Below are 7892 nucleotides of genomic sequence, written 5' to 3'. Positions count from 1 at the left end.
TTTGAGCCCCAGGAAGAGCGAGGATATAGTTGGTGGCATTCGCAGCGTTAGTGCTGGGTTCTGACCTGGCCGCGCTGTATTAATCACGGCCGGTAGTAGAAAGCTAGTAGTTAGCTTATACAGCCACAACAACAACAACAGCCTCTGCGTTTCCTAACATTAGTTTCCTTCTCATAACTTATATCCTGTCTCCAACTCCCCACTTCCCATCTCATATCCTGGCACCCCTCCTCATTACAGAACAATTTTCTGCCCCCGCATCAAACACAAGCACACGCCGCGCCTCCATCGCGTGCTCTTCATACATGTCGGCTCGTGATTTTAATGTTGTCACAACCTGCGCCCCTCGGCCCAAGACGCAGGGCTTAGCGGTGGCGACCCTGCAGAACTTAATCCTGCAGCCACGTCAGTGATTCATAAATAGCTGCTTTTATTCTTCTTTAAGAAGTTTGTGCGCCTTAAAAAAAAAAAAAAGAGAGCGAAACTTTTTGGAAACGTATTAACTCAGCTGTAAGCGGCGCACTGCTGCTGAGATGCCAGAGGAGTATCCGGCATGCAGATAGGCAGTGTCCAGCAGTCAGTCAGTCAGACAGATAGACACAGGGATAGATAGCTGGATAGACAGACATTAGACTGGGGCTTGGCTGCACTATCGGGTTTCCTCCCCCTCTGTCTCTCTGCCGGGACAGCCTGGCCTCGGAGGCCCTGACACCGAGGCACCGCGCAGCCAGCCACGACAGCTGCCACAGCAGCATCTAATACCAGCACACTCCACGCTACGCCACAACTACAAAGAGAAATATCATTTCAAACATGGCATACTTTGATGCTCTTGTAATGATCTTTGTGTTTTGAGAGAGAAAGCGGGAGGATGGAGGATTCGCATGGTGCCTCTCTTTTTGTTTTGTTTCTTTAGTACAAAGAGACCCCCCGCCCCTCCCTCTACCCCTCCACATGAGCAAGTTTAGGACAGTGGTGATGAGATGCAGCAGGATTAAATGAGAAAGTAAAAGAAACCCTGAGAGGTATCAGCATGCCAGCGTGTGCACGTTAGTAACCTTGTATCAGTGTGTCATTGTAACCTTATGAACTCAAGTGTTGGTCTGGGGGTCTCTAATTAGGAACGGCTGATGAACAGCCATGCATTACGTGAGAGCGGGTGCCTGCGAGCGCGTTTCCCCGCATGTATCAATCTGTGACTACGCAGCGCGGTTGTCAGCGTGGTAAGGAGATTGTCTCAGCCTGGAGAAAGTGCAGGTCTAGCCTTGGTCATGTTGACGGAGGGGCGGCACTTCAGAGGCTCCAGGACCCCATGGCACCAGTCTCCCCAGTCCCCCAGACAGACTGGGAGCATCTGGGCTCTGTCAGCGCCTCTGGCCCCCGCAGACTCCGATCTATATGACGGGGGTGAGGAGTGGATTGGATCAGGGAGAGGGAAAATATGAGCCAGATTCCTCAGCCTGGTGCAAAACGCACGCTCTGCCAGTTAGTATGTCACACGTGCGTGCACGCGTGCGTGTGTGTGGCTGCATTAGGGCCTGATAACAGGTCATACTGATTAATTTTGCATGATGTGAGATGGCGTTTATTGATAAGCGTCTAATGCTGGAAAAGTCCTCTCTATAAATTGTCCAATTAAGCATTAATTAAAAGTGTGCTGCTAAAAACATGCAAAGCCCGTTCTGAGCGAAAACATCAAGATTAGACTGACAGATATCATTCCAGAGTTTCCTTATGAAAGCAGATCCAGCGCCTAAGCTCCACCGCATGGAAACTGATACGCACACACAAGACTAATTAATCCATACACTAAATTAGGAATATAAATTGTGGTCCCAATTTAACAAGGTCAGTTTTAACTTCTCCCTTTACACTTTATTTAACTGTGTAGGAGAAAAAAAAAAAAAAAAAAAAAAAACGGGGAGCCCTATCAATGTGCTTCGCTTATTATGATTGACGATTGATGATTAAGTCCTCCAGCTGACACACACCACCAAAGCCGGTGAGTTGGAATTGGATGTGACACATACACAGTTCTGCGTGTTAGGTAATTCGTTGACGAGGGGCCAAATTCATTTATGGAACAGCGGTATTGGCAGGCGTGGACACTCTCTGCAAAAACAACGATAATCACAGAGGTTTGGCGCGGCGTGACAAGGACTCTTCAGGGAAAGGCCCTTACACGCTGCTTTGTTGGCCGTTCCTCCCTAAGATGGAGGGAAACATCCGCCACTGTTCTTAAGATGAGAGTCGCCGGGAGCGTGAGGAGAGAGGTTCGTGTAAGGTGGGGATGATGTTTAAAGGGCTCGATTAGCACTTGTTGGGCTCTGTTTTTTGATGGAATCGCGTGCGGGTCGTCACAATATCTAGACTGCGTGAGTTTATATAAATACAAATGTAGCGTAAGTCTTTACTTTCTGCGAGCAGCGATAAGTGATTTTTCTCTTTTTTGGTGTGTGGAATTGATGAAATAAAGGCTCTGATAAATCCCCCATAATGAAACATGAGGGGGACCCTGTCTCAAGCCATTTAATCTCTTTTCGCATTCTCCATTTTTTCTGCTAATGAGCCTTATTGACAATCAAACAGAAGCTGTCATCCCCCAGGATGCAACACTCCCAGCCCCTGCGTGTTTGTCATAGTGTCCTGGCAATCAGAGCTGCCTGCAAGACCAGGCTGGCAGTTAGTGGTTCTCACAGCAGCACTGCCTGAAAATGGCACACTTCCTGTAGAGTTGCAGCTGCCACCTCTGCTACTTCCATTACTTTCTATAGCATGCAGATGTTGTATCAACATTCCCTGCCAAGGGGACTGCAATAACTGTGAGATTCATGCCATGTTTCAGAGGCACGTCAATTTCTCAAGTGGCACAATTAAAGAGGGAAATACAGTACCAGGTTTTTCACAGGCGCTGAAATCGGAAAAGGGCTTTTTCACTTTTTTTTTTTTCCGAAGGGGGGCTGTTTCATAAGGGTTCAGAAATCCACCCGATTTTTACTGCCCTTTTCCTGAGTTGAGCTGTTCTGTGAGCCTTTGTGAGGCAGACCTGTCGTGACCCACAGCGGATATGGAAATGGGGCTAAGGTTTTATGGGCCAAACGGATTGGACACAGTCAAGCTCAGGGGGCATGAATATTGGATGTTATTTCTGGTCCCTTTTTATGTAATCCATTGCCAATACATTATTAATAGATGATATCATATCCAGAACTACTGGACAAAGCACTACAGAGGGGTGCAATGAAAGGAGCTCTATGTGGTGGAGACTGTGGCAGAAAATACAGTTCAAGTGATATTATTTTATCACCGTAGCCTAACACTCCCGGACCAGGCAATCTTTACAGTGTAATTTTTGGACTAAGTGAAGTTCATAGAAGAAAAATATAGTGAATACTGTATTTCTACCAGGGGTAAATCCTGCATTTGTGGGCTTGAAATGCACTGAAACATTGATGAAGTATCAAATGACACCCAAATACAAGTTTAATGGATTTTGAAGCACTGGGATACTTTGCTCATCCTCCTTGACTGCAGTGAGTGAAGTGGAAATCTTTGCGAGGATCTAGAGTTTTCCTTGCAAAGCTGACTCCCAGTGTATAGTAGCAGGGGAGCAGTGTCTTATCTGATGTACCGATTCGCAGACAGGAGACCCTGTTAATGTGGGACTGTGTTTTATTTTCCCTTTTCAAAAAAAAAAAAGGGTTGGATTCCCTGTTTCGATTCAAATGTGAAATTGTTCAAAAAAAGGTCAGACCCCCTGTTTTGACTCATTGTCATCTCAGAGTTGTGATCTCTCGCCGTGCAGTTTTTATGAGTCACGGCAGTCGTATCCCACTCGTGTATAAACTTCACGAGAGTTGCGGCCGCCTTTTTTCCCTCCTCCTTCCTGCGCAAAACACATCACTCAGCGGTTACACAAATCCTGTCTGTCCAAGAGCAAATCCTTAAAAAGTACTTCTCAGCACTGCCCATCGAGCAGAGGAGATAAAGCGTCGTCCACCTTTTAGTTTTATGGCCTGCCTCGATACTGTAAACGTATTGGCACAAAGGTATTATCACATTAACATCCGTTAAAGGTGGACGTATAAGCCCCTAAATGAGCGTTACATAGGAAGTGGGTGCGTAAGGTAATATTCTCTTTTTAAGGTCAGTTTGAATTGTTTTTTCTCATGGGAAACGGCAGATTGATAAAGAGCAAACAAAACCTCTTTTCTGAATGCGTGTCCTCCATGGCCTCAATGAAGGTTTCATTCCTTTATATCATCCAGCCCAATTCCCAGCATGCACGGCCATTGTGGCTCTTTCAACTGGAGCTCTCCATTGACTGGCTCATTGTCCGGCCGCTCTTTTGTGCGCGCTATCACCGGAGCACAATCTTTCACCTGAACAGCACAGGAGCGCAGCCGGGATGTGCTCACGCGAAGCCGCCGAGCCACCCGCGCGGGCGCCAGGCCGCGCAATTAAAACCGCCGCTAATTAAGAAATAGCCAGCGAGCGGAGCAACTTTTAAAAAATCTTCCGGCGACGCTTGTTAATAACGCGGTTATTTGTCATGCTCAGGCGGCCTGCGTCAGCCAGAGATGTTCAATATTACAGCTCAGGCTTATATTATTGAGAGGCGGGTTTTGTTTTTTTTTTTTTTTTGAAATATAACAATGCACGAGCAGATGTTTGAAGCGTGGCCCTCGGCAACACAAGGCTAGTTAAGATCGATATTGCTTTCAATATTTCTTTCCTTTGACAGATAACCAGTGCCGAGGAAAGTCTTGATAAGAGTGGCAACGTATGGATGTGGCGAGCCTCGCTCTCTTTTGATTGCGTGACCCCTTGACCTTTGCCTGTGTTTGAGAGGGAGGCAGCCACATGGTACGGTGGGGGTCTGTCAGGCTCTGGTTATGGGGCATTATTGACCCAGGATTTATAAATATTTAATGCACACATTAAGATCATGGTGGAGGGTGGCCATTAGAGTTCTCCAATAAAGAGGCTCTCACGATGATTGAGTGGTGTGGCAGAGCTGGGAGCTGGTCGTTGGGTACAGGGAAACCTGCTGAGGCAATATACTGTACCTCCAGCCTGTCTGCCAGGCTTTGGCGCTCTTAAAACTGGCAGCAACTTGTCGTTTTTTCATTGCACTTTTACCCTCAGAATTGTTCTTTTTGTGCCTTTTTCCTCCCCCCTCCTCAGTAGGTTATTGTCTCCGCGATGAGAGCCAGTTTCCTTGCTTTCATTGGGGGCAGTTCGGACTAAATAAATCTACAGTTTGTGCAGCGTTTTGCCGTTGAATAATAGAGACAGCAGCGAGCAAGGCGATAGATCCCAACCTGTGTATGTGTATCTGAAACAGATAATGCAGTGTCAGGAAGCAGATGTGTGGCTATTGTTATCAGACACATTGGATTATCCTGGGAATGATTTGGAGCACCAGGCGATCGCAGCCGAAAATTAAATCGCTCTTTTGAGTGTATCTGTCCTCTGCGCTATCAGCAGCTCCTGGACTATCTCGCCGTGCCGCGAGATCCGCGCACGCCGGCCGACATAATAAGCTGTGATATGCTGATTGCCACTCAGGTCGCTGTCGTTTAATTGTGCATTAAAGGGAGAGGTGGCCTCGGACAATGTTGCCTTGATGAGAAATTGACATTTTGTGACCCGCTCTGCGCGACCACTCAGGATGCCAGATAAGATGCTCAGTTGTTTTTAAGGAGAACCACTGTTCTTCCCTCAAACACTTCTATCCTTCTGTTTGACCCACTTGATGAGTATAGATTTCACAGTGGCCCCCCCCTTTCAGCGCTCAAACTATAAGAGGTTCAAAACGATACCAGCCCTTATAGACAAAGGATAACCTTGCTCTTTCAATGTATTGATTCTTTATTAACTAGGTGGCTTAATGCAATGAAATGAGGGATTTGAATGAGCCCCATTTGGGCTGCTTTGAATAAAAAGCTTGCACTGTTTATGAATGACTACAATGAACCTTTGAAGCACCACAGATGCAGGATATGCTGATACAAAGACCAGTAGGAATATGTCACAATGTCAGAGTGCTTTGCTGAAAGAATATGAGTAAAGAGCAGTTTTCATCTTTTATGGATGTCACACTTTTCCACAGGTTTCAAACAGTTATCTCTATGGCAAAGTCTAAACACTAGCAACTTACAGACGAATCACAGGTTTGTCCTCAGAAGTTTCTACTGTCTTTTTTTCTCGTGTCCTGATTGTCAGTTTGTCTGCCAGCCAAACTGTACTTAGAACTGAAGAAGTCCACAGTTGAGGAGCTATTGTGTTTTTACTGAAAATTTTAATAAAACATCACTTATTCATTTCTGTTTCCATTCCAAATGTTGACATTTTTAAATTTTCTTCCCTGTAAACACATGTAAGCTATGTGGCAGAGTCATAAGTGGTGAGTAAAAATGACTTCTATACATTCTACAAAACAGAAAAAAATACAACCACAAATGGAGTGTTTTTTTTTTATCTCCAAGGTTGTCCCTCATGCACATTAGTCTCTATTGGATCTTAACAACTATCATATGGGTCACAAACAATTTATTTGACAATACAACCAACAAAGTTTTCTCCAAAATGGTCTGTATAGATAATTTAAAATCAATATAAAAATAAACAATGAAGTTTGACTTCCCCTTTAAAAAATGGACAGAGAGTCTTGACGGAGTAACACAAATTTTGAGGATACACATGAAATATATGCACATTGCATTTCATCAAATACAAAAAGAAAACAAATGAAGGCAACAGTTCTTGGCTGAATTATCTGTGCTGCATCACTATATTAAGGGCATGACGATTAATACATACATAATGAAAAGCAATATACAAAATTTCAGAGATAAATACATTATTTATAGTTGATATGTTACAAAATTTCCCTCAGTGAGCGCAAGTGTGTATTTGAACAGAAATATGACAATGAGCTACTATACGCCTACATTCTCAATGGATTTTAATTTTGTTTTTTAAATGTTTTTTTGTTGATCTAAAAGAACATGAAAAAGACAGATGTATAAATATTTAGCACAAGTTTGGCAATATCACAATAGTCTACAATTTTTAACCACATATAAAACACATAGGGGAGTTGGAGCTAGAAGGGGGAGACTGCTCCTCATCAACAAGAAACAGACTTCACAGTAGCCTAGGAATGCATTAATATACAGTGCTAGCAAAAAAGTTGAAAAACATGGCAAAACACACTTGCTTAAAAGGAAGCTCTAGACATGGAAGTACATCATATTCATCAACAGAGCAGTGTTTTGTACACGTCAGTGTGCTTGTTGAATCAAAGAGGTTGTTTTTTTTGTTTTTTTTTAACTTTTGAAGATGAGTTCTAGCTACAATAAATTACAAAATTTAAGTTAAAATGCAGGAATGAAACATGATACAACCTTACCCACCCAGCCCCACCCCTTTTACTCGTATTTGTTGTACTTTTATGATCGATTTTCTACATTATATATCTCATATATTTTCCAGTTGAAATTCAAACTGTCTTGGCCCCTGTGTATTTTTCTCACACATAAAAATACAAAAAGTCACATTATAAAGACACACAACTGTTGTGAATCTATTAAAAGAGAGTTGAAACAGAAAAACAATTTCTGAAGTTCATTGGCAAATGTACTGTACATCAGTGTTTTTACTTTACAACCAGATGGTGAGTCCACAGAGTCCCTTCCAGTATTGAATGTGTGGTTGATTGGACATATCCAAGGCCGAAGCGCAACCCGACAAAGTATACAAAATAAACCCTTCATCATCCCGTGTCCTCTTCAAGGGTGATAAAATGGGGGGAAAAATAAACAAACTAAAAAAAAAAATCCCACAGAAAAAAAAAATATTGTTCCTCATGAAATCCTTTTTTCTGC

The sequence above is a fragment of the Chelmon rostratus genome, chromosome 11 (genome assembly GCF_017976325.1).
Source record: "Chelmon rostratus isolate fCheRos1 chromosome 11, fCheRos1.pri, whole genome shotgun sequence".
In the NCBI taxonomy this organism is placed as follows: domain Eukaryota; kingdom Metazoa; phylum Chordata; class Actinopteri; order Chaetodontiformes; family Chaetodontidae; genus Chelmon; species Chelmon rostratus.
Note: the sequence above shows the minus strand (reverse complement) of the source record.